Here is a 23,264-nt window from a genome sequence, read left to right as displayed (position 1 = left end):
TGTACTGGGACCCTTACTATTTGTGATTTTTATAAATGACCTGGATGAGGAAGTGGAGGGGTGGGTTAGTAAGTTTGCAGAAAAACAAAGGTTGGGGGTGTTGTGGATAGTTTGGTGGGCTGTCAAAGGTTACAGAGGGATATAGGTAGGATGCAGTTCAACCCATATAAGTGTGAAGTGGTTCATTTTGGTAGGTTAAATATGTTGGCAGAATATAGTCTTAATGGTAGGACTCTTGTCAGTGTGGAGGATCAGAGGGATCTTTGGGTCTGAGTCCATCGGACGCTCAAAGCGGCTGCGCAGGTTGACTCTGTAGTTAAGAAGGCATATGGTGTATTGTCCTTCATCGATCAGGGAATTGAACTTAGGAGCCGGGAGGTATTGTTGCAGCTATATAGGTCCCTGGTCAGACCCCACTTGGAGTACTGTGCTCAGTTCTGGTCACCTCACTACAGGAAGGATGTGGAAGCAATAGGGAGGGTGCAGAGGAGATTTACAAGGATGCTGTCTGGGATGCGGAGCATGCCTTATGAAGCAGGTTGAGGGAACTCGGCCTTTTCTCCTTGGAGAGACGGAGGATGAGGGGGGACCTGATAGAGGTGTATAAGATGATGAGAGGTATTGATCGGGTATATAGTCAGAGGCTTTTCCCCAGGGCTGAAATGGTGGCCACAAGAGAACACAGGTTTAAGGTGCTGGGGAGTAGGTATAGAGGAGATGTCAGGGGTAAGTTTTTTACTCAGAGAGCGGTGAGTGCATGGAATGGGCTGCCGGCAACGGTGGTGGAGGCGGATACGATAGGGCCTTTCAAGAGACTGTTAGATAGGTACATGGAGCTGAGTGAAATAGAGGGCTATGGGTAAGCCTAGTAATTTCTAGGGTAGGGACATGTTTGGCTCAGCTTTGTGGGCCAAAATGCCTGAACTGTGCTGTAATTGTTCTATGTTCTATTGTATCTGCTTCTGCTAGTCCCCCCAGCAGCCCGTTCCACACACATCCCACCCTCTGTGTAAAATAAACTTGGCCCGCGCATCTCCTTTAAACTCTCCCCCTCTCACTTCAAATGCATGCCCTCTAGTGCTTGACATTTCCACCTTGGGAAAAAGATTTTGACTATCATGCCTCATAGCCCTATCTATGTCTCTCATAATCTAGTAAACTTCTATCAGGTCTTCCTCTGATGCTCCACATTTGTCAGTCCTGAAGAAGGTTCCTGACCCGAAACGTTGACCACTTGCTTTTCTCCACGGATGCTGCCTGGCCTGCTGAGTTCCTCCAGCATCATCATGTTTTTCAGCTAGATTCCAGCATCTGCAGTCCTTTGTTTCACAATCCAAGTTTGTCCAACCTCTCCTTATAGCTCATACTGTTATGAACCAGCAACAAAAGAAACACACCAAGTCATGATTTGGTGTTAAAAACAACTTTATTAATAGCTACTTATGATAATAAGAAAAATAAAAGTAAAAATGTTAGAATGTTAGAAGTAAAAATGTTAAACCTTGAACATTAACCCCCAAAACTAAACTCTTCGTGCGTGTGTGGCAAAGTCCCAAACTCCAGGTCCAGGAATGGTTCTTAAAGTTCAGTTCCGCAAGCCATAAGGTGAAATGTGAGCAAAGGCTTCTTCAACAACCACCGTTGTCTGAAGATAAGACGTAGATATAGAGAACATAGAGAGAGTAAATACGAAATCCAAATGTTCCACGATGGAACCCAAATGACACCTCAGTGTCTACTCAGCAGTGACCACTCCACCGCATCTGCCTCACTCTGAAAGGCTCTCGAATCGTGGCCGTCCACACAAATACCTGTTTCCCTCTACAGGTTAGTAACAAAGTGAACTCCACTGCTTGGTTCTGAAGTATCTGCCACCCCGAAAAGCATCTGAGATGTGGTCGTCCACACAAATACCTGTTTCCCTCTACAGGTTAATGACAAAGTGGACTCCACTGGATTACTCCAAAAATCCATACGTGGATTGTAGTGACAGACACAGTTACTGTTTCTCATCCATCGATAGAGAAGCTAGCAGGCTGGTGTCTCTCGCTCTCTTCTCTCTCTCTCTCCTGACTGGCTGCTCCAAAAACATCATTACGTCCTTTATCTTCTGTTGACGTAAGCACGCCACACACACACACACACACACACACACACACACACACACACACACACACACACACACACACACACACACACACCACTATGCTCTATCTTAAAGGGACATTCACCAATAGTAACCTAGTCCATAACAATACCCTCCAATCCAGGCAGCATCCTGGTGAACCTCTTCTGCACCCTCTCCAAAGCCTCCCCACCCTTCCTGTAATGGGTGACAAGACTGCACACAATAATCCAAATGGGTGGCCTAACCAAAGTTTTATTTTTCTGCAGCATGATTTCCTGACTCTTATACTCAATTCCCCAACCAATGGAGGCAAGCATGCCATACACCTTCTTTACTATCCTATCTACTTGCATGGACACTTTCAGTAAGCTATGAACTTGGACCCCAAGAACATAGAAGAGCACAGCACAGGTACAGGTCTTTCGGGAGATGGCTGAGTCTACATCTGTCCGCACGATACATATCCCTCCATTCCCTGCATGTTCATGTGCCTGTCTAAATGCCTCTTAAGTGCCACTATCATGTCTGCTTCCACCACCACCCCTGGTAGTGAAAGGTGAGAGGAGATCTCTCAGTTCTCCTTTAAATTTCTCCCCTCTCACCTTAAAAGAGCTCCAGACACATCATTCTTTACGTACAAAATCTTTAAACTTTCCCCTTCTCACCTTAAAGATATGTCCTCTAGTATTTGACATTTCTACCCTAGGAAAAAGACTCTGGCTGTCTACCCTATCTATGCCTCTCATAATTTTATGAACTTCTATCAGTCTCCCCTCAGCTTGTGATGCTCCAGAGAAAACAATCCAAGTCTGTCCAACCTCTCCTGCACACAATACTCCAAATGTGGCCTAACCAAAGTTTTGTACAGGTGTAGCACGGTTTCCTGACTCTTAAAGTTAATGCTCTGACCGATGAAGGCAAGCATGCCATATGCCTTCTGAACCACCCTCTATACTTGTGAGGCCACTTTCAGGGACTTTGACCCCAAGATCTCTCTATACATCAGTGCTCCTTAAGGATCTGCCGTTTACTGTATACTTCCCCCTTACGTTTGACCTCCCAAAATGTAACAACTCACACTCCAAATTAAACTCCATCTGCCATCTCTCCGCCCATATCTGCAGTTAACCTACATCTTGCTGTATCCTTTGACAACCTTCTTCACTATCCACAACCCTACCAATTTCTGTGTCATCTGCAAACTTATTCCCACCTTTGTTACCTCTTCAAAAAACTCAGTCAAATCAGAGACAGGATTTCCACTGCACAGAGCCACACTGAGTATCCCCAATGTGTCCTTGCCTTCCCAAACTTACATAAATCCTGTCCTGTAGAGTTTTCTCCAATAAGTTTCCTACCACTGATGTAAGGCTCACCAGCCTTTGTTACCTCTTCAAAAAACTCAGTCAAATCAGAGACAGGATTTCCACTGCACAGAGCCACACTGAGTATCCCCAATGTGTCCTTGCCTTCCCAAACTTACATAAATCCTGTCCTGTAGAGTTTTCTCCAATAAGTTTCCTACCACTGATGTAAGGCTCACCAGCCTGTAGTTACATAGAATCCTAGAAATGTGCAGCACAAAAAGGAGCTCTATCAGCTCACCTTATCCACACTGACTGTGGTGCTTACCTATGCTGATCCCATTTACTTGCTTTAGGCCCTTATCCCTCCACTCTGTCCAAATACCATCTCAGGCAGCTCGTTCTAGATAACCACCACCATCTGTGTGAAAAACATATCTATCAGATCTCCTTTAAATTTCTCCCCTTTCACCTTAAATGTGCCCTCTTCTGCCCTAGAAAAAATATCCTATCTATGTAATATAACTATAGCCCTCCATTCCAGGCAACACGCTGGTGAATCTCTTCTGCACTCTCTGTATTGCTACCATATCCTTCCAGTTGTCTGGCGACCAGAACTGCACACAATAGGTGCTGTCCAGCCAATGTTTTGTACAGCTCCAATGTGATATCCCAATTCTTATATTCTATGCCTTGGCCCATGAAGGCAAGCATACCAATGCCTTTATCGTAACCTATCCACCTACGTCGGCACTTGCAGCAAGCTATGGACCTCTCTGGACATCAACTCTCCTGAGGTCCCTGCCATGTACTCTGCACGTCCCACCAGAATTTGACCTCACACTTGTCTGGATTAAACTCCATCTGCCGTCACTCCGCCCAACTTTTCAGCTGCTTGATGTCCCTCTGTAACCTTGGACAACCTTCTTCACCATCTGCAACTCCACCAATTTTCATGTGTCTGCATATCTACTAATCATAGCCCTTATATCCTTATCCAAGTCATTTATACATATTACAAACAAAGATCCCAACACCGATCCCTGCGGTACACCACTGGTTAGATTTCCGTTCAATTACCCGCCAGTGAATGGCTTATCCCTGCTGCCCTTCTTAAATAAAGGAACAACATTAGCAAACGTGGGGCCTTCTGTACCGCCTGTGGCTAACAAAAACTCTAAAACCTCCTGTCAGGATCTGCTGCAATGGGACACCGCTCTGTCCAGCTTCCCCTGAATGGGAACATTCTATACTGCTCCCACACATCAACGGGATACATCCCGTACCGATCCCACACTTCAAAGGGACACATCCCGTACCGATCCCACACTTCAACCGGACACATCCTGTACCAATCCCACACTTCAACAGGACACATCCCGTACCGATCCCACACTTCAATGGGACAATTTCCTTACTGCTCCCCTGGAATAGGACATATGCCTTCATCAGCCAAGGCATTGAGTATAGGAGTTGGAACTTCATGTTACAGTTGTAAAATCATTGGTTAGGCTGCATTTGGAGCATTGTGTGTCATTCCAGTTGCCACACTACAGGAAGGATGTGTTTGAGGTAGAGAGGGTGCAGGAAAGATTCACAGTAACGTTGCCTGGACTGGATGGCTTGAGTTATAAGGAGAGACTGAATAGGCTGGGCTTATTCTCACTGAAATGTAGGATGTTGAGGGATGATCTTACAGAAGTTTATAAAATTATGAGATGCATGGATAAGGTAGGTAGTCACAGTCCTTTTCATAGAAACATAGAAAACCTACAGCACAATTCAGGCCCTTCGGCCCACAAAGCTGTGCCAAACATGTCCCAACCTTAGAAATTACTAGGCTTACCCATAGCCGTCTATTTTTCTCAGCTCCATGTACCTATCTAACAGTGTCTTAAAGAACTCTATTGTATCCGCCTTCACCACCGTTGCCGGCAGCCCATTCCACACACTCACCACTCTCTGAGTAAAAGACTTACCCCTGACATCTCCTCTATACCTACTCCCCAGCACCTTAAACCTGTGTCCTCTTGTGGCCACCATTTCAGCCCTGGGGAAAAGCCTCTGACTACCTACCTGATCAATATCTCTCATCATCTTATACACCTCTCTCATGTCCCCCCTCATCCTCCTTCACTCCCAGGAGAAAAGGCCGAGTTTCTTCAACCTGCTTTCATAAGGCATACTCCGCAATCCAGGCAGCATCCTTGTAAATCTCCTCTGCACCCTTTCTATGGCTTCCACATCCTTCCTGTAGTGAGGCGACCAGAACTGAGCACAGTACTCCAAGTGGGGTCTGACCAGGGACCTATATAGCTGCAACAATATCTCCCGGCTGCTAAGTTCAATTCCACGATTGATGAAGGACAATACACCATATGCCTTCTTAACCACAGAGTCAACCTGTGCAGCTGCTTTGAGCATCCTATGGACTCGGACCCCAAGATCCCTCTGATCCTCCACACTGCCAAGAGTCCTACCATTAATACTATATTCTGCCATCATATTTAACCTACCAAAATGAACCACTTCACACTTATCTGGGTTGAACTCCATCTGCCACTTCTCAGCCCAGTTTTGCATCCTATCTATGTCCCTCTGTAACCTCTGACAGCCCTCCAAACTACCCACAACACCTCCAACCTTTGTGTCATCAGCAAACTTGCTAACCCATCCCTCCACTTCCTTATCCAGGTCATTTATAAAAGTCATGAAGAGTAAGGGTCCCAGAATAGATCCCTGAGGCACACCACTGGTCATCGACCTCCATGCAGAATATGACCCATCAACAACCACTCTTTGCCTTGTGGGCCAGCCAGTTCTGGATCCACACTGCAATGTCCCCTTGGATCCCATATCTCCTCACCTTCTCCATAAGCCTTGCATGGGGTACTTTATCAAATGCCTTGCTGAAATCCATATACACTACATCTACTGCTCTCCCTTCATCGATGTGTTTAGTCACATCCTCAAAAAACTCAATCAGGTCCCCTATTTCCTAGAGCATGGTAGTCTAAAACTAGAGGGCATAAGTTTAGGGTGAGAGGGGAAAGATTTAAAGGGGACCTGAGGGACAACTTTTTCACCCAGAGTGTGGTGGGTATATGGAACAAGCTGCCGGGGGAAGTGGTAGAGGCAGGTACATTAACAATGTTTAATAAAATTTTGATAGGTACATGGTTAGGAAAGGTAGGACACTAGGATTAGCATTGATAGGTATCTTGGTCGGCATGGACGAACTGAGCCAAAGATCCTGTTTCCGTGTTTTCTAGCTCCATGAACTCTATGTCCGTCCACAGTGAGTAGGGATAGATGTAGTGCTATCTGTTATTCAGCCAGCTCCAGACTTCCCAGCATGACGTCTAGACTTTCAAGTACCAGCAGTTGTGATCCACTATCAAACCTCGGCGTGATCCAATCTTGTGTTTCAGTTCTATGATCTTTCATTGGTTCCAAATGTTAGCCAACTAAATGGAATGCACCCAGCAGTGAGGCTGCAGACTAAACCACCGCTCTTCTGTTCTGTTAGAAACGTTTAACCCGATTCCTCTGGCCGTTGCAATCATTGCACCAGCCTTGGCACTGCCAATTCTCAGCCTCTCCTTGCAGTGCAGAAGAAAGAAGAAAGTTAAAGCACGTGGAAGATCTGCAGTGAAAACCGTTGGAAGTGGTCGTTCCAGGTAAGGGTCAGCAGGGAGACCTGGTAGCATGTTCTAACTGGAAGTGGATGGAACGTAGGAGGGAGGATTGAGAGTGAGTGAGAGAAGACCAAGGGTGTAGCTGAAGGGAAAATTCTATTCCTGATGCTTGTCTCATTGCTGTCACATTCCTAATGACAGGGTGTCATTCACGCAGAATGTTCCAGTCTCTATTCTGATGATGTGCCTTACACATTCCGTACCGATCCCACACTTCAATGGGACACATTCCGTATCGATCCCACACTTCAATGGGATATATCCCGTACCGATCCCACACTTCAATGGGACACATCCCGTACCGATCCCACACTTCAATGGGACACATCCCGTACCTATCCCACACTTCAATGGGATACATCCCGTACCGATCCCACACTTCAATGAGACACATCCCGTACCTATCCCACACTTCAATGGGACTCATCCTGTACTGATCCCACACTTCAATGGGACACATGGGAGATTTAAGACTCTTAAATAGCCACATGAATGATAGAGAAATGGAGGGCTATGTGGGAGGGAAGGGTTAGATAGATCTTAGAGCAGGGTAAAATGTCGGCACAACATTGTGGGCCGAAGAGCCTGTACTGTAGTGTTCTATGTTCTTATCCCTATTACATAGAACAAAGAACAGTACAGCACAGAAACAGGCCCTTTGGCCCAACTGGTCCATGCCTACCCCAGCATCCTCCCTGCTAGTCCCAGTTGCCTGCGTTCAGCCCAAAACCCTCCAAGCCCCTCCCCTTCATGGACCTATCCAAATGTCTCTTAAATTTTGCAATTGTACCCACCTCAAGCGCTTCCTCTGGCAGCTCATTCCAGGTACTCACCACCCTCTGTGTAAAGAAGTTACCTCTCAGGTCTCTTTTAAATCTCTCCCCTCTTATCTTGTATCTGTGCCCTCTAGTTCTGGACTCCCCAACCCTGGGGAAAAGACTATGACGGTACACCTTATCCATACCCCTCATGATTTTATAAACTTCTATGAAGTCACCCCTCATTCTCCTACGCTCCAAGGAATAAAGATCCAGCGTGGCCAACCTCTCCTTATAACTCAGGCTCTCTAATCTAGGTAACATCCTTGTAGATCTCTTCTGCACCATCTCTAGCTTGATGATGTCTTTCCTATAACATGGTGACCAAAACTGTACAGAATACTCCAAGTGTGGTCTCACCAACCGTATGGTGAGATGGTAGAAATTCTAAGCTGATCTGAGGGATAAGTTTTTCACTCAGTATGGTTAAAATCTGGAATGACTTGCCAGAGGAGGAGATGCAATTGTAACATTTAAAAGGTGTTTGGACAGGTATTTGAAGAGGAAATGCATTGAGGAATATGGGCTAAATGGTATTAATGTAGATAACCATCATGGTTGGCACGAACAAGGTGGGCCAAAAGGGTCTTTTTCTGTGCTGTATGATTCTTTGATACATTTAGTGTTATGTATACAATCTGCCAAGTTTTTGTTGAACTCCAAAGCTTTTTCATCATTGGGAACGTACGCTGTTCTCTCATTCGTTTTTAGGGAAAAGTGGGTGGCTGCACTGAAATCAGTTTACCTTGTCTTAAAAAAGGCAGTGTAGAAGGATAGATTAAATATCAATATGAATCATATTTTGTTGATTGGTGTTTAGCTTCAGAACTACAGGCCATCAGCTGTACCACTAATGGTGGACATTTATTTCCTGAAAAGAGGATCAGGATGCACTTTGCACCTGGCCCCAAGCATTTCCCCAGGAGGACTGGCAATGGAAAAGCCACCCCTTTATTTGAAAGGGGTCACAATCTGGGTGGAAAATGCTAAGTTGAGGGATGTATGTAATTATTTTACTTCATTTCTTTTATGATAGCTTGCATGTTCTTTGAACTGATTAGTTTTAAAAGTATTTAGTTCTTTTATATATATTGTTTACATCCACTGTAATAATATTTAAGTAAGAGATTTAAATATTGTAAAGCCTATAAAGCCTTTGACAAACTTTTTGACACAACTCACCCTTGGGAACCTGCTCTGCTACACAGCCTGTCTCCGATGTGGAGGGTCAGCCAGACTGGCCCACCGCATCTGGGAAAACTACAGGCAATCTCTACACCAAAACTTGCCCCGTAAATATCCAGCAAACTACACCAAAAGCAAAAACAGAAAAGTACAGGTGATATCCAGAAGTGGGCCAGGTCCAGCAAGATCCTGTCAATGCAATGAAAGGCAATCAACCAATGCAGTCTGTGACAAGCTCATTGCAATTTCTTCTCCATTTAGAGCTCCATTGGCTGCTTCCCCTGAAGTCCAGAGTTCCCATCTAAATAGTGCAGTGTGACAGTCTGAGCTGGTAAGTAACTGCAGTAAGTGTCATGTATGGTTACTTTCCCAGGAAGACAAGTGGTTGTATCTGCTCTAACAACAATGGCATAGCACAAGACTTTTGCATCTCATTTTGAGCAGTTTCACCAGCCAGGTAAATCTCTACACCAAAAATAAAAACAAAAAATGCTGGAAACATCCAGCAGGTCAGGCCGCATCTGTGGAAGGAGAAACAGAGTCAACGTTTCAGGTTGGAGACCCTTCATCAGAACTGGAAAGGAGAGAAAACACACAGAGAGTAGTGGATGCCTGGAACATGCTGCCAGGGGAGGTGGTGGAGGCAGATTTGATAGCAACAGTTAAGAGGCATTTAGACAGGCACATGAACAGGCAGGGGACGTGCAGGCAGATGGGATGAGTTTAAAGTGACACCATGGTTGCTACAGACATGATGGGCTGAAGGGCCTGTCACTGAGCTGTACTGTTCTAAGTGGAAACGGTAGCTCTGAGAACAAACACAAGGGCGCACCAGAGGTACTGCATTTTGGATAAAGTCTCAAATTGATGGCCTACAGAATGACAGAATTATGATGATCGTCTGTTTACCACAGAGAGGCCCCATCACCTACATTTTACATCCCACCTACATATTAGTAGCAATTTACAATATCCAATAAACTTACTTATGGTGGGAATGAGTGACTTAAGAATCACACTGGACCCAGGTCCAGTTTAAGGGCTGAAGGTTTATTATATATCACCAGTGGGGAGTTGCCAAAAATCTCAGCAATCAGCTACACAGAACAAATGGATAAATCCATTATTATTACCTTTTTCCAGTTGTTGTCAGTGTATTACAAACCAATAATGTTAACAATTGATTATATTATATGCATACCAAACCAATTGAATAACAAATCTAAGGTGACTATTCTACCATCTCATGAACAGCTGATAGGCAACTCTTTTGTTTCTCCCTGATGCGAACCAGACACCCTGTTCTCTGTCCCTGAACAAGAACAGTAACTTTTTATTCTATGACCTTGCGTATCTAGATCAGACTGCCTTAGTGCTGATGGAGGAAGCCTAGCTAGTCAGTTTTCTCTCTGAGACCACAGAAATGGAACATGGTCAAGTCCTGGTCAGTTCTTTATTTGCAGAAAGGCAGAGGGAAGCAAAGCAGAGACCAGAGCAAAAGTTAGAAAAGAAAAAAAGTAAGAGTGGAGTACAGAAAAGTCAAACGTAAAGGATGCAAAGGCTATTGGATTCTAAAAGGACAATGAGTGCAAGGGCACTTTATCTGAATGCCCATAGTATTTGGAACCAGATCAGTGAACTTTTGGCACAAATCAGTACAAAGGGATATGATTTAGTGGCCATTACAGAAACGTGGTTGCAGGGTGGAGATGAGTGGGAATTAAATATCCAAAGGTTTCAGATAATACGGAAGGATAGGCAGGAAGGTAAGGGAGGTGGGGTAGTGCTCTTAATTAAGGATGAGATCAGAGTGAAAGTGAGAGATGATACAAGATCTAAGGAGCAGAATGTTGAGTCCATCTGGGTAGAGATTAGGAATAGTGATGGGGAAAGAATCACTGGTGGGAGTTGTCTATAGGCCACTGTTATTACAGTGGCACAGGCAATAAACCAAGAAATATTTCATGCATGTAAGAATGGAACGGCAGTTGTCATGGGGGACTTTAACTTCCACATAGATTGGGTGAATCAAGTTGGTTGAACCATAGAACAATACAGCACAATACAGGCCCTTCGGCCCACCATGTTGTGCCGCCCTTCAAACCACACCTAAGACTATCTAACCCCTCCCTCCCACATATCCCTCTAACTTAACTTCCTCCATATGCTTATCTAACAATCTCTTGAACTTGACCAATGTATCAGCCTCCACCACCACCCCAGGCAGCGCACTCCAGGCACCAACCACCCTCTGGGTGAAAATCCTCCCTCTGACATCTCCCTTCAACTTACCACCCATTACTTTAAAGCAATGTCCTCTTCTTTTGAGCATTTGTGCCCTGGGAAAGAAGCACTGGCTGTCCACTCTATCCATTCCTCTTAATATCTTGTATACCTCTACCATGTCTCCTCTCATCCTCCTTCTATCCAATGAATAAAGCCCTAGCTCCTTTAGTCTCTCCTCATAATCCATACTCTCTAATCCAGGCAGCATCCTGGTAAATCTCCTCTGTACCCTTACCAACGCCTCCACATCCTTCCTATAATGAGGCGACCAGAATTGGACACAGTACTCTAAGTGTGGCCTAACCAGAGTTTTGTTAAACTGCATCATTACTTTGCGGCTCTTAAACTCAGTCCCACGACTTATGAAAGCTAACGTCCCATAAGCTTTCTTAACTACCCTATCCACCAGTGAGGCAACTTTCGGGTGTCACGAACCAGCAACAAAAGAACCACACTGAGCATGATTCAGTGTTAAAAACTATTTTATTAATCACTACTTATGATAATACGTAAAATAAAAGTAAAAATGTTAGTATGTTAGAATTCAAAAATGTTAAACTTTGAACGTTAACCCCAAAACTAAACTCTTCGTGTGTGTGTGTGACAAAGTCCAAAACTCCCAGTTCCGGAATGGTTCTTAAAGTTCAGTTCTGCAAGCCATAAGGTGAAACATGAGCAAGGGCTTCTTCAACAACCACCGTTGTCTGAAGATAAGACGTAGACGTAGAAAAACATAGAGAGAGTACATACGAAATCCAAATGTTCCTCGATGGAACCCAAACGACACTTCAGTGTTTACTCGGTAGTGACTTCCTCACCCTGAAAGCATCCGAACCGTGGTCGTCCACACACAAATACCTGTTTCCTTCTACAGGTCAGCAACAAAGTGAACTCCACCGGATTACTTCCAACTTCCATACATGGATTTCAGTGGCAAACACAGTTATTGTTTCTCATCCATCGATAGAGAAAACAAGCAGGCTGGTGTCTCTCTCCCTTCTCTCTCTCTCTCCTTCTTCTTCTGCCTTCTTCAACCACGTCATTACGTCCTTTATCTTCTATTGACGTAAGCACGCCCCACACACACATACACACACACTCTCTATCTTAAAGGGACTTTCACTGAGTCCGTAACACCTCCCAACTAAAAAAAAATTTTCCCAAGAAAATTTTAACCGCGCATAGTTAGTAATGTTAATAATTATCATGCTACACAACTACAGACTATCAGATTAGTACAGATACATCTTTCCCATTTAACATCGGGAAAGACAATCAGCAATCACATTATCTTTGCCTTTAATGTGAGTTATCCTGAGATCAAACTCTTGCAAAATTAAACTCCAGTTTAACAGCCTTCTGTTCTTGTTTTTGACTCGGCTCAGAAACACCAGTGGGTTATGATCTGTATATACAGTCAATGGTTTCTGAGCGGTGCAAACATATACACTGAAATGTTGCAAGGCTAAAACAAGCGACAGTAATTCTTTCTCTATGGTGGAATAATTCTTTTGATACTCATTAAATTTCTTTGAAAAGTAAGCTACAGGATGGTCAATATCATCAAGGTCACCCTTCTGCAACAACACAGCTCCTGCAGCTTCATCACTGGCATCTACTGCTAATGAAAATGGCTTTTCAAAGTCAGGTGTTTTGAGCACAGGATGGTAGCATAAAATGGCTTTCAGCTTCTCAAATGCTTCTTGACAAGAATCTGTCCAAACAAACTTTACTCCTTTCTTCAGAAGATTAGTTAGGGGAAGAGCAATATCAGCAAAATTTTTTACAAAATTTTCGGTAATATCCAACCATTCCCAAAAATCTTCTAACAGTCCTCGTACCTGTGGGAATAGGGAACTCAGATATTGCTTGAACTTTTGCCTGAACAGGAGCTTGCTTGCCTTGACCTACAACATAACCAAGATACGTCACAGTGGCATGGCCAAATTCACTTTTAGCCAAGTTAACTGTAAGGTTAGCCTTGGAAAGTCTTTCAAACAACCTTTCTAACGCAGAGATGTGATCTTCCCAAGTATCATTCCCAGTCACTAAGTCGTCAATGTAGGCATCTGTATGTTTTAACCCATGAATCACTGAATTAATCATTCTTTGAAATGTTGCCGGAGCATTTTTCATTCCAAATGGCAAAACATTGTATTCATACAATCCAGAAGGGGTTACAAAGGCTGAAATCTCCCTTCCTCTATCCGTTAATGGAACACACCAGTACCCTTTTAATAGGTCAATCTTTGTAAGAAATTTTGCCTTTCCCACTCTGTCTATGCAATCATCCACCCTAGGAATAGGGTAAGCTTCTGACTTTGTTACAGCATTCACTTTCCTGTAATCTGTGCAAAATCTAACAGTTCCATCAGGTTTAGGTACAATAACACAGGGCGAACTCCAATTTGAAGTAGAATGTCTAATAATATCATTTTCCAACATGTATTTTATTTCCTGATCAACAAGTTTACTTTTTTCCACATTCATTCGATATGGGTGTTGTTTGATTGGTTTTGTATCCCCAACATCAACATCATGGGTAATTATCGATGTTCTGTTTGGAACATCTGGGAACAGATTTTTAAATTTTAAAATTAATTCTCTCATCTGTTGTTTTTGTGAAACTTGTAAATGGTCCAACTTCGTTTCAAGGTTCTCCAGGATATTTTGGTTTTTTAGTTTCGATGGAACAATATTTGGTCTAAATTGGCCTTCCTCAACATCAACATCAGGCATTCTGGAAACAACCTTTACACCATCCACCAAGGCCACAACTGAATCCCTCTGATAATAAGGTTTTAGCATGTTTACATGACAGAGTTGTGTTTTCTTGCGTCTATCTGGTGTTTTGATTATATATGAGATTCAATAACATAGGGTCCAGAAAAACGAGATTGCAAGGGATTATTTTGGCTAGGGAAAAATACCAACACCTTTTGCCCCACTGCAAATGTCCTAGGCCGAGCACGTCTATCAAAATATATCTTCATTCTTATCTGGCTGGTTTTCAAATTCTCTCTCGCTAGCTGGCAGACTCTCCAACCGAGTTTTAAATTTTTGGACATAGTCCAAAAGACTCAAGTGCACTTCCTCATTAACCCATTGCTCTCTTAACAACTCCAAAGGTCCTCTCACCCTATGTCCAAATACAAGCTCAAACGGACTAAATCCTATTGACTCCTGGATTGATTCTCTAACGGCAAACAAAAGTAAATGGATACCTTCGTCCCAATCCTTTGTGTTTTCAAAGCAATAAGTCTTCAGCATATTTTTGAGAGTAGAATGAAATCTCTCCAGAGCTCCTTGAGATTCTGGGTGATATGCAGATGATACAATCTGCTTTGCTCCCAGCTCATAGACTATTTGTTGAAAAATTTTTGACATAAAATTACTACCTTGATCAGATTGGATTTCTTTTGGCAAACCAAACAAGGTAAAAAATTTTACAAGAGCCTTTGACACCGTCTTGGCCTTAATATTTCTAAGGGGTATTGCCTCTGGAAATCTAGAAGTGGCACACATGATGGTTAACAAATACTGATTTCCAGTCTTAGACTTTGGTAAGGGGCCAACACAGTCCACAATCACCTTCGTAAAGGGCTCCCCAAAAGCAGGAATTGGCTTCAAAGGAGCCACAGGGGGTTTTTGATTTGGTTTACCTACCATCTGACATGTGTGGCAGGTTCGACAAAACATCACCACATCATTTCTCAAACCAGGCCAATAGAATTGTTTCAAGATCTTCCCTACAGTTTTATTCACACCAAAATGACCACCCAAAGGCATACTATGGGCCAGGTTTAAAATCTCATCCCTATAAACTTCTGGAACAGCAACCTGATGAATAACTTCCCATTCCTCAGTAACAGGAACATGAGGAGGTCTCCATTTCCTCATTAACACTCCATTTTTGACATAGTATCCAATTGGCATTTTTTCAATCTCCTCACATGAGAGTGCTTTTTCTTTCAATTCTGTCAACTCAGGATCCTTTGTCTGTTCCACCATAAAATCCTTCCTTGACAAAGACAAATCTTTAAATTCAGACTCACTATAAGGATGTTGATCCTCCAGTGAAGACAGAAAAGTCTCAGATAAGGCATCATAATTTTCTTCCTGTTTAGGACTGTCACAAGGAACCACATCAGACTGCACCGGACTGTCTGTCTTGGCTAATTCCTTAGCTCTAGCTCGAGTCACCGCACATGATGGGTAAACATCTAGATCATTCTCAGACTCATCAATCCTTGGTTTGGTTGTTAACCGTACCACAGGAACAATTTCTCCATCTGCAAGGTCATTTCCCAATAACAAAGAAACTCCTTCCACTGGCAAACTAGGTCTTATCCCTATCTCGACTGGTCCTTCTACGAACTTTGACTTTAAAATCACCCTGTGAAAAGGGACAGACATGGTCTCACCTGTAACGCCTCGTACTAGATTTACTTCACCAGTGTCACTTTCTTCACCAAAATTTAAAACACTGTCCAGCAAGAGAGATTGACTAGCCCCAGTATCTCTAAGAATTTTCACTGGCACCTGGGGTGACTCATCATTCAGTTAAACAAAACCCTCTGATACATACGAACGGAATTCCTTTCTCACCTCCTCCAACTTTTCCGCTTTTACCTCTTGCAAGGACTGATCTTTAACAGCATCTCCTAAACCTTTTTGATTTTTAATTGCCTGAAAGCAAGCATTGGGCACAGCTTCCTTCTTTTTCTTCAAAAGGGCACAATTAGATATCACATGGCCAGGTTTCCTACAGTAATAACAAGTACGCTCAACAGGTTTCTCCAGCCCTGGCTTCTTTTCATCTTTTCCTTTTTGATTACCTCCCAATTTAATCTCCGGTTTACCTGGATTGTCTTTGTAACTCTTTTGAAAGGTTTTAGGTTGTCCCCATTTGGATTTATGGGTTAAAGCATAATCATCTGCCAACCTAGCAGTTTCTTGTAAAGTTTCCACTGCCTTTTCATTTAAATATGTTGTTAATTCAGCTGGAACACATCTTTTAAAGTCCTCCACCAGTATCAATTCTTTCAATTTATCAAAATCCCCATCTACATTTTTAGCCAGGCACCATCGTTCAAAACATATTCTCTTTCCATTGGCAAATTCCATATAAGTCTGATCTGCAGATTTCCTCAAGTCTCTAAATTTTTGTCTGTAAGCTTCAGGGACCAATTCATAGGCCTTCAAAATAGCTTGTTTTACCTTGGTATAATCAGCTGCATCCTCAGCAGACAAAGCAGAATAAGCTTTTTGAGCTTTACCTTTAATCACACTCTGTACCATAAGAGCCCATCCTTTCCTTGGCCAGTTTGAACTCACAGCAACCTTTTCAAAATGTTGGAAATACTGATCAACCTGATCTTCTTCAAACGGGGGGACTAATCGAACCTCCCTGCTGGCTGAAAAACCATCTCCAGAATCAGATTCCAAACTCCTACGCTTCACTTGTAACTCATGCTGCCTCTGTTTTTCCTTCTCCTCTGCCTCAAACTTTAACCGAATTAGTTCCCGTTCCCGTTCAGCCTCTAACTTCATCCGAGTTATCTCTTGTTCAGTCTCTAATTTCTTTTGTTCGGCCTCTAATCTCCTTTCCTCTTGTTCGGCCTCTAATCTCTTTTGCTCTCGTTCAGCCTCTATCTTTAACTGGGTTTGCTCTCGTTCGGCCTCTAATCTCTTTTGCTCTCGTTCAGCTTCTAATTTCTTTTGTTCTCGTTCAGCCTCTATCTTTAACTGGGTTTGTTCTCGTTCAGCCTCTATCTTTGCCAGCTGCACCTGTGCCTCAGAAATTGCTATTTCACTACCAGGAAACTGTTTTAACACTTCCTTCTCAAACACCTTCTTTTCCACATAATGGCCAGCTATCAGTCTCTGAATATCTGCCTTTCTCATAGACTGCTTTACTTCTGTAAGGTTTAGCCTTGTAGCAATCTTTATCAAATCATCCTTTTTCGCCACCTCCAATCCCTTTTGGGTTGGTGACTCCAAAAATGCCTTAATATCCATTGCTGCTGGTTTCCACACACACAAGCCAATTAAAAAGAATTTATCAGACCCCCCCTCAAAAATCTTTGGATTGAATCCCGAACAAATCTTGTCAATCTGGGGAACGATCCCAGACGACACTCAAAAATCTTGGATCCCGGACGAATCTCGTTAACCTTGGGAACTATCCCGGACGAGCCCCCAATTTTGTCACGAACCAGCAACAAAAGAAGCACACTGAGCATGATTCAGTGTTAAAAACTATTTTATTAATCACTACTTATGATAATACGTAAAATAAAAGTAAAAATGTTAGTATGTTAGAATTCAAAAATGTTAAACCTTGAACGTTAACCCCAAAACTAAACTCGTCGTGTGTGTGTGTGTGACAAAGTCCAAAACTCCCAGTTCCGGAATGGTTCTTAAAGTTCAGTCCCGCAAGCCATAAGGTGAAACATGAGCAAGGGCTTCTTCAACAACCACCGTTGTCTGAAGATAAGACGTAGACGTAGAAAAACATAGAGAGAGTACATACGAAATCCAAATGTTCCTCGATAGAACCCAAACGACACTTCAGTGTTTACTCGGTAGTGACTTCCTCACCCCGAAAGCATCCGAACCGTGGTCGTCCACACACAAATACCTGTTTCCTTCTACAGGTCAGCAACAAAGTGAACTCCACCGGATTACTTCCAACTTCCATACATGGATTTCTATGGCAAACACAGTTATTGTTTCGCATCCATCGATAGAGAAAACAAGCAGGCTGGTGTCTCTCTCCCTTCTCTCTCTCTCTCTCCTTCTTCTTCTGCCTTCTTCAACCACATCATTACGTCCTTTATCTTCTATTGACGTAAGCACGCCCCACACACACATACACACACACTCTCTATCTTAAAGGGACTTTCACTGAGTCCGTAACACGGGGATCTGTGGATATGAACCCCCAGATCCCTCTGCTCCTCTACACTGCCCAGAATCCTGCCATTTACCTTGTACTCCGCCTTGGTCCTTCCAAAGTGTACTACCTCACACTTCTCTGGATTGAACTCCATCTGCCACTTGTCAGCCCAGCTCTGCATCCTATCAATAGCCCTCCACACTATCTACAACACCACTGATCTTTGTGTCATCTGCAAACTTGCTAACCCACCCTTCCACCCCCTCATCTAAGTCATTAATAAATATCACAAAAAGTAGAGGTCCCAGAACCGATCCCTGTGGGACACCACTAGTCACAGCCCTCCAATCTGAATGCACTCCCTCCACCACAACCCTCTGCTTTCTACAGGCAAGCCAATTCTGAATGCACACTGCCAAGCCTCCCTGGATCCCTTGGCCTCTGACCTTCTGAAGAAGCATACCATGCGGAACCTTATCAAACGCCTTATTAAAATCCACGTAGACCACAGCTACTGCACTACCCTCATCAATCTTCCTGGTCACCTCCTCAAAGAACCCTATCAGGCTTGTGAGGCAAGATCTTCCGTTCACAAAGCCATGCTGGCTGTCCCTAATCAGTCTATGATTCTCTAAATGCTCATAGATCCTTTCTAACAGCTTACCCACCACAGATGTAAGGTTCACTGGTCTGTAATTCCCTGGACTATCCGTACTACCTTTTCTGAATAAGGGAACAACATTTGCCACCCTCCAATTCTCCAGTACCATCCCCGTGGACAACAAGGACTCAAAGATCCTAACCAATGGTTCAGCAATCTCCTCCCTCACCTCACAGAGCAGCCTGGGAATATTCCATCAGGCCCCCGGGACTTATCTGTCCTAATATTTTCTAACAGCTCCAACACATCCTCTCTCTTGATATCTACATACTCTAGAACATTACGCTTACCAACACTGTCCTCAGCATCATCAAGACCCCTCTCCTTGGTGATTATTGAAGAGAAGTATTCATTGAGAACCTCACCTACTTCCACAGCTTCCAGGCACATCTTCCCATCGGACCTACCTTTACTCTAGCCCTCTTTCTGCTCTTCATGTATGAGAAAAAAGCCTTGGGATTCTCCTTATCTCTACTCGCCAAAGCCTTTTCATATCCCCTTCTCGCTCTCCTCAGCCCTTTCTTCAGTTCTTTCCTTGCTACACTATATTCCTCACGATCCCTGTCTGATCCTTGCTGCTTACACCTTATGTATGCTGCCTTCTTCTTCCTAGCTAGTTGTTCCACCTCTCTCATCACCCATGGTTCCTTCACTCTGCCATTCCTTCTCTGCCTCACCGGGACAAATTTATCCTTAACATCCTGCAAAAGATCCCTGAACATCGACCACATCTCCAAAGTACATTTCCCTTCAAAAATGTCATCCCAATTTACACTCCCAAGTTTTTGGCTTATAGCCTCATAATTCGCCTTTCCCCAATTAAATATCTTCCCGTCCTCTTTGCTCCTATCCCTGTCCATGACAATTCTAAAGGTTATGGAGCAATGGTCACTGTCCCCCAAATGCTCACCCACCGATAGATCTGTCACCTGTCCCGGTTCATTACTTAAAACTAGATCTAATATGGCATTCCCTCTAGTCGGTCTGTCAACATACTGTGTCAGGAATCTGTCCTGGACACATTTAACAAACTGCGCCCCGTCTCAACCTTTGGCACTAAATAGGTGCCAATCAATATTTGGAAAGTTGAAGTCTCCCATTTTCATAACCTGTTATTTTCGCATCTTTCCAAAAACTGCCTCCCAATCTGCTCCTCAGTATCCCTGCTGCTACCGGGGGTCCTATAGAATACTCCCAGGAGGGTTACTGCTCCTTTCTTGTTCCTAACTTCCACACATATTGACTCTAGAGAGGATCCTTCTACATTATCTACCCTTTCTGCAGCTGTAACTGTGTCCCTGACCAGTATGCCACCCTTCCTCGTCTTCTCCCCCCCTCCCTATCCCTTTTAAAACACTGAAAACCTGGAATATTCAATATCCATTCCTGCCCTGATGTCGGCCATGTCTCTGTAATAGCCACAATATCATAATCCCATGTATTTATCAGAGCTCTCAGTTCATCTCCCTTATTCCCGATGCTTCTTGCATTCAAGTAAATGCACTTTAGCCCATCCACCTTACTACTTTTATAGACTGTACTCTGCTTCTCCTTCCTCAAAGCCTCTCTACCTGTCAGATCTGACTTTTCCCCATCCCCTTCTTCCTCTGACCTACTCCTCCGGTTCCGTTCCCCCTCGCAATCTAGTTTAAACCCTCCTGAACCACACTAGCAAACCTGGCTGCAAGGATATTGGCCCCCCTCAGGTTGAGGCAGTCTTGAGAAGGACTTCATAGAATGCATCCGTGATAACTTTCTTGAACAGCATGTTAGTGAACCTACAAGGGAAAATGCTATCTTAGATCTGGTCCTGTGCAATGAGACAGGTAAAATTAATGACCTTGTAGTTAGGGACCCTCTTGGAAAGAGTGATCATGGTATGATTGAATTTCTCATATTAAAGGAGAATATTAAATAAATAATATATTAAAAATATATTAAAAATTATATATCATATATAAAGGAGGGTGAAATAGTTTGATCTAAAACCAGTGTATTATGCCTAAACAAAGGAAACTATAACAGGACGAGGGAGGAGTTGGCTAGCGTAGACTGAGAACACAGGCTACACGGTGGGACAGTTGAGGAACGGTGGAAGACTTTCAAAGAGATTTTTCACGGTGCCAAACCGAAGTATATTCCAGTCAAAAGCAAGGACAGTAAGGGTGGGGAGAGCCAGCCTTGGATAACAAAGGAAATAAAAGAAGTCATCAGGCTGAAAGCTCATGCATGCAAAGTCACCAAGAGCAGTGGGAAACTGGAAAATTGGGAAAACTTTATAAAGCAATAAAGAACCACAAAGTAAGCAATAAGGTAAGGGAAGACAGATTAGAACATAGAACATTACAGCACAGTACAGGCACTTTGGCCCACAATGTTGTGCCGACATTTTATCCTGCTCTGAGATTTATCTAACCCTTCCCTCCCACATAGCCCTCCATTTCTCAATCATTCATGTGTCTATCTAAGAGCCTCTTAAATGTCCCTAATGTATCTACCCCCACAACCTCTGCCGGCAGTGCGTTCCACACACCCACCACTCTCTGTGTAAAAAAACTTACCCCTGACATCCCCTTTATACCTTCCTCCAATCACCTTAAAATTATGTCCCCTCGTGTTAGCCATTGTCATCCTGGGAAAAAGTACCTGACTGTCCACTCGATCTATGCCTCTTATCATCTTGTACACCTCTATCAAGTCACCTCTCATCCTCCTTCTCACCAAAAAAGCCCCTGCTCGCTCAACCTGTCCTCATAAGACATGCTCTCCAATCCAGGCAACATCCTGGTAAATCTCCTCTGCACCCTCTCTAAAGCTTCCACATACTTCCTATAATGAGGCAACCAGAACTGAACACAATACTCCAAGTGTGGTCTGACCAGAGTTCTATAGAGCTGCAACATTACCTCAAGGCTCTTGAACTCAATACCCCGACTAATGAAGGCCAACGTTCCATGCGCCTTCTCAACAACCCTATCAACCTGCGATTACGAAAATAAACCAGCACAAAATATAAAAACAGATAGTAAAAGTTTTATTCTCATATAAGGTGGAAAAGGGTGGCTAAAGTGAACGTAGGTCCCTTGGAAGATGAGAAGGGGGAATTAATATTGGGGAATGTGGAAATAGCCAAGGACTTGAATGACTATTTTGTGCCGGTCTTCACGATGGAGGACATGTCAAACATGCCAAAGAGAGATGTGATGGATGTGGTGGGAGGTGAGGACCTCGATACAATCGCTGTCACAGAAGAGGTCGTGCTGAGCAACCTAGTGGGCCTAAAGGTAGAAAGTCCCCTGGTCCTGATGGGATACATCCCAGGGTACTGAAAGAAATGGCGGAAGTTATAGTAGAGGCATTTGTGATAATTTACCAGAATTCTCTGGACTATGGGGAGGTCACGATGGATTGAAAGACGGTGAATGCCAAGCCACTGTTTAAAAAAAAGATGTCAGACGTAAGTTTTTTTTATACAGAGAGTGGTGGGAGTATGGAATGCACTGCTGGCAGAGGTTGTGGGGGCAGATACATTAGGGACATTAAGCGACTCTTAGATAGACACATGAATGAAAGCAAAATGGAGGGCTATGTGGGAGGGAAGGGTTAGATAGATATTTAGAGCAGGATAAAATGTCAGCACAACATTGTGGGCCGAAGGGCCTGTACTGTGCTGTAGTGTTCTATGTTCTATAAATGTCCTAAAAGAAATGTGAAAGATATAATATAAATTTGCTTTTCAATGGCTTGGATGGAAACATTTTCTATGACATCTTTCCACAGAAGAAGACTTGTATTCTCACACAAACCTATTTGCATAATCTAGTCCGGTAATCCAATTTGCATTGAAAGGTCAACTCTAACCCACACAGGTGCGGTGAGGTTGCAGATGATCTGCCTGTTCTCCAAGCCCCAAAGAAAGAAATGTGAAAAACATGATTAACCAGCAGAAGCAGGGATCAGACAGAATATCGCACTCCCAAAAATTGGCATACGTTTTGCCCGTATCAGTTTCACCCTGATATGATTGAAAACTAAAAATCTGCTCATGCTGGAAATCTGAAATAAAAACAGAAAATGCTGGAAACAGTCAGCAGATCAGGTAGCATCTGTGGAGAGCAAAAACAGAGTTAATGTTTCAGGTCAAAGTTCCTTCATCAGTTCTGACTTGAAATGGTAACAAAGACACAAGAAAACAGGAGCAGGAATGGCAGGCCATTCAATGTGGTCACAGAACAATGTTGTGCCGACCTATATAAACATTATCCCCATTCAATCTATCCCCC

At 43.4% G+C, this 23,264-nt stretch overlaps 1 protein-coding gene and 1 long non-coding RNA gene across 3 annotated transcripts in view; one reads left to right on the top strand and one right to left on the bottom strand.

Moving 5' to 3' along the window:
- LOC127567459 (uncharacterized) overlaps positions 1–16,717 on the bottom strand; it is a 453,787-nt gene extending 437,070 nt beyond the window's left edge. The window contains exon 1 of one of the 2 annotated variants that reach the window (XM_052010397.1): positions 16,640–16,717. The gene's annotated coding sequence lies outside the window, so the exon portion shown is untranslated. Of the gene's footprint in view, positions 1–16,281; positions 16,424–16,639 lie in introns of those variants that run through there. The other variant, XM_052010399.1, reaches the window with a different exon arrangement.
- Positions 1–23,264, top strand: part of LOC127567466 (uncharacterized) — a 31,834-nt gene that overhangs the window by 2,295 nt on the left and 6,275 nt on the right. The window contains exons 2-3 of the long non-coding RNA XR_007955878.1: positions 6,962–7,112; positions 9,395–9,464. This is a non-coding gene — a long non-coding RNA (uncharacterized LOC127567466). The remainder of the gene's footprint in view (positions 1–6,961; positions 7,113–9,394; positions 9,465–23,264) is intronic.

The sequence above is a fragment of the Pristis pectinata genome, chromosome 2, assembly GCF_009764475.1.
Source record: "Pristis pectinata isolate sPriPec2 chromosome 2, sPriPec2.1.pri, whole genome shotgun sequence".
Taxonomy (NCBI): Eukaryota; Metazoa; Chordata; class Chondrichthyes; order Rhinopristiformes; family Pristidae; genus Pristis; species Pristis pectinata.
This window is presented reverse-complemented; position numbering and strand designations above follow the sequence as displayed.